Source organism: Elaeis guineensis, chromosome 13, assembly GCF_000442705.2.
Source record: "Elaeis guineensis isolate ETL-2024a chromosome 13, EG11, whole genome shotgun sequence".
In the NCBI taxonomy this organism is placed as follows: Eukaryota; Viridiplantae; Streptophyta; class Magnoliopsida; order Arecales; family Arecaceae; genus Elaeis; species Elaeis guineensis.
The window spans coordinates 2,376,515-2,380,354 of NC_026005.2; the positions used below are offsets into that span (position 1 = coordinate 2,376,515).

Here is a 3,840-nt window from a genome sequence, read left to right on the forward strand (position 1 = left end):
AAAATTAAAGAAAACTCAAGCTCAGCTCGATAATAGACTTGTTCTATGCTTGCATTTTTTTTTTTTTTTTTTTTTGACTAAGTTGGCTTGAGCTTGCAAGGTCAAACAACCCTTGGACATTAGATGCCTCAGTGGCCCTAAGCTTATCTGGGCTATGCCAGGTTAGCATCCGTGCTTAAGGTCTTTGGCAAGCTGAAAGAGTAAATTATGGTCTTTGTTCCAACCCCGTCACTCGTGGTCTTTGACACATGGTCATCATCATCATCATGAGAAATGCACTGATGGTCTATGATACATCTTTATAATCATCATGAGAAGTACACTCTTGGCATCAAATGTGCTGCTCTCCACATCCTTTTTTTAGGAACATTTTGTATTTCCATCATGCCTTTTGATATGTTGGCATAAAAAACAAAGCCTTGAGGCTAGCGGTGGCCAGCCTCTAGGCTTCACCCCTTTTAATTTATTGATTTGGGATAACTGTTGACAGCATGCTCAAGATAATTGCATTCTCTTCCATCCGTTGTGTGCCTCTTAATTGATTTTTAGGTGGGAATCTCCCAAATGGGCTCACATATTAGCATCTCTTTTCTCTCCCATAATTTCTCATGTACATGATGTCGATGTTTTAAAAAGATAAATAAAGTTTTTACTTAAAGCACGCACATAGCATGTGCTAGACTCTGGTAAAGTATAGCTCACACGGGTATCATTCTAATAAACACCCTCGAGATCATCTGTCCCATGGCAATCAGCATCAAGGTGGGAGAAAATTAGATGTATAGACCAATCACATGGCTAAGAAGGAAAAATGGTTGTTGTTAGAACTAGAATTGTGCAAGTGCTATGCATGCCAGATGTCATTGGACATGGTCCATGAGAGGAAGCCCAGAGCCAAGAGGAGGCCCAAGAGAGTTTTTCCCTCTTGTTGTTTCCGAAAGAAAGTCCTTTGAAAAGGGAGATCATAAGGATCTTATTTACATGCAGACACGCACCCAGAGTCCTTGGGACGGGAAGAAAAGTCAGCCCCACCATCCACAATACACACACCCACACATATCCAAATCAGATGAAATTTGATCTTTACATGTTTTAAAAGAAACCTTAAAAATGTCTTTCAGTTACAAGTATTTTATATGTTTTAGACCATGATCAATGGGTCCTTCATTGTTTTTGACTAGAAAGCATTTAGAGCCAAATGTATGCCCGGCCCCCACCGCTCTCTCTCTCTCTCTCTCTCTCTCTCTCTCTGTATTTATTTATTTATAAGGGACTATTTGGGTAACTTTGTAATCCTCAAGATTGGAAACAAATTTTTTTGTATTATAGAATATAATAAGACTCAGCCCAGCCTATATAAGTTGGATCTTTTTCTGCTCAATCTTGTGGGAAGAAAGAAAAAAAAGGATCAGGTATGGTCTTTTTTTTGTTTCGAGATTCAGATCAATCCACTTTAGAGCTATTTTTGAGAATTTAATGAATATAGATTTGGCTCGGCCTATGATTCTATGATCCTATATAATAGAATTGTTAAAACAGATCCTAATTTCTTTTTAATTCCCAATTGATACTCCATACGTCATGTATAATGCACATGTCAAGACTAGGTTCAATCCTTGCATGAATTTCAGTATTGGTGTAGCCATATAGAGTGTGGTCGAACTGACAACATCATGAGTAAGGTTGGAATTGGGCCCGAGCCGGCCCGAGGCCTATCTGATCGGATCGAGCTTTGGACTCGGTTCGAAAAATTTTGAACCTAATTTAGATTAAAATTTAAAATCTATTTAATTTTAAGATTGAGCTCGGATATATCTTTAATCCGGCCCGAACTTGGCTGGAGCCCAAGCCCGTTGGAGGTCCGACGTTAGGTTCGTGTGGTCTGGTGTCATGGACGATCGGTGTAAGGCCCTGAGTGCAGGCCACACCGTCTCCGCCTACGGGTCACTTTTCGAGGCCAAAGCGAATGGGGGCGACCCATGTGCCATGGTCCCCCCTTGCCAAACAACAGCTACAGTCCGTGGCATTTTATCACTTAAATATAATATGCATACTTTTTCCATCATACATCCTTTTCAGCCAAAAATTGGGGAGAGGAGAGGTGAGAATTTTTTTTCTTTTTTACGACGAGGAGGTGGGAATAAAACCCGAGGCGGAGTCACGGAGAGAAAACGAAAACTGGGAGGGGAATCAAGAAGCAAAGCGATTTCTCCCTCTCTTCTCTATTATTTTAGGTCTCCCATCTCCAACACCGCTTCTCCGCCTTCTTTCTGTCCCTCTCGGGAAGAACAAGATTTCCGTCCACGGAGAAGGGTTCCTTTTTCTTCCTCCTTGTTTCTGAGGGCGAAGCAAGACGGTCGCCATGGAAGGCTTTTTGATTCTTTATTTTTTTTTTTCATGATCTTTTTGAAGACAGTATGCAGAGGGTGAGCGTTCGGCGGACATGGGATCGGTCGCAAGGGAGCGATTGGAGCGGACGGCGGAGTCGTGGTAAGGAGAGAAGTGCCAGCAGCGGAGGAGAGTATCCATTATAGGCAGCGGAGAGGATCCACTATAGACAGCGGAGGAGGAGAAGATCGCAAAAATTTTTTTTCGGGCTGGATACCAGTTGAAGGATCGTGTACGCGCATTCGATCAGTTTGGATCAGAAGCTGCGGGATTCAAAATTTTTTCACCAACCCGGCACATCAGCATATAATAAAGAAAAAGAGTGATCATATTAGACGATCTCTGCAATCTGATGATCATGATGTTATCAAGATTTATTGTTGAGCCACGTATGTATCTGTCCTCTACTCGGATCTTCATCTAAAACTATTTCTCTAAATCCGATTTGGCTTCTCCAAAATAGATATGAGGGCTCTCGATCAGCAACAAACTGATCTCCTGGGCTGTTGAATCAACAATTGCCGCAGCCTTTCTCCTTTCTTCAGTTGGACGGCACCTGATCTCCTTCAAGCACTCTTCAAGGATCAGTCCAACTCCTTAGAGCATGGAGTATGGCAGCAGCTTACTCTAGGCGTGTGAGGAGAGAAGTGGAGGTGGAAGAGAGGCTGAACTTATGATTCGGATGTCGAACTCTTTTGAAAGGGGTCTTTTATAGACCAAAACCCTAACCTCTCCAACAAGATGGAACGACTCCCATTTGAAATCAGATTTCAAACAGGGGCGCCCCCACCTAATTCTCGATTCTGCCTTATCCACAAAGAGCGACGCTCCTTTGGTTTCTCTCCAAACAAAAGAAGGGCAGAAGCCCTTTTCTCACATGATCTAAAGGAGGTGTGCACGTCCATGATCTTGTCTTAGTGTGTGCCCTCTTATCCCATTCAAATTTAAAGTTCATTAAATTTAAACCCCATTTAAATTCAAATGGGACTAATCACTTCATCTAAAATTGAACTTTTCAATTTTAAGCTAAATGAGACGGTTGGCTTTATCCATATCCACTGCATGAGACATTCTCGTATGATGATAATAGAACATATTGTGATCTCTATCAAAAATATTATCGAAATTCTTTTCGATAGATCGAAACTCTTTGCAATTCAGATAATTAAAATTATTAATTATCAAAATAATTTTAATTAGTCTCACAATCTACTAATAATACCTGATAGTATGTAGTGGCAGCCAATCAGAGCTAAAAAAGAACTTCTAGGTGCAGTTACCGTATGATCCGATTCTTCTATCATGAGTTCTGACATAATCACGGTTAAGAATAAGTCGTCAAACCTCATATCTGTCATATGATAGAATTAATCGATTCAAGTCGATGTGAAACCTAATAGAAACTTCTTTCTATCTTTTACACTACCATGGTTATTGACTTTTGGACTCAAC

The 3,840-nt window shown here is 40.9% G+C and overlaps 1 long non-coding RNA gene across 1 annotated transcript; it reads left to right on the forward strand.

Moving 5' to 3' along the window:
- Positions 1-1,953: 1,953 nt before the first annotated feature.
- On the forward strand, positions 1,954-2,827 carry LOC140853070 (uncharacterized). Its single transcript, XR_012136147.1, has 2 exons — positions 1,954-2,313; positions 2,417-2,827. It is a non-coding gene; the product is annotated as an uncharacterized lncRNA (long non-coding RNA).
- The last annotated feature ends 1,013 nt before the right edge of the window (positions 2,828-3,840 follow it).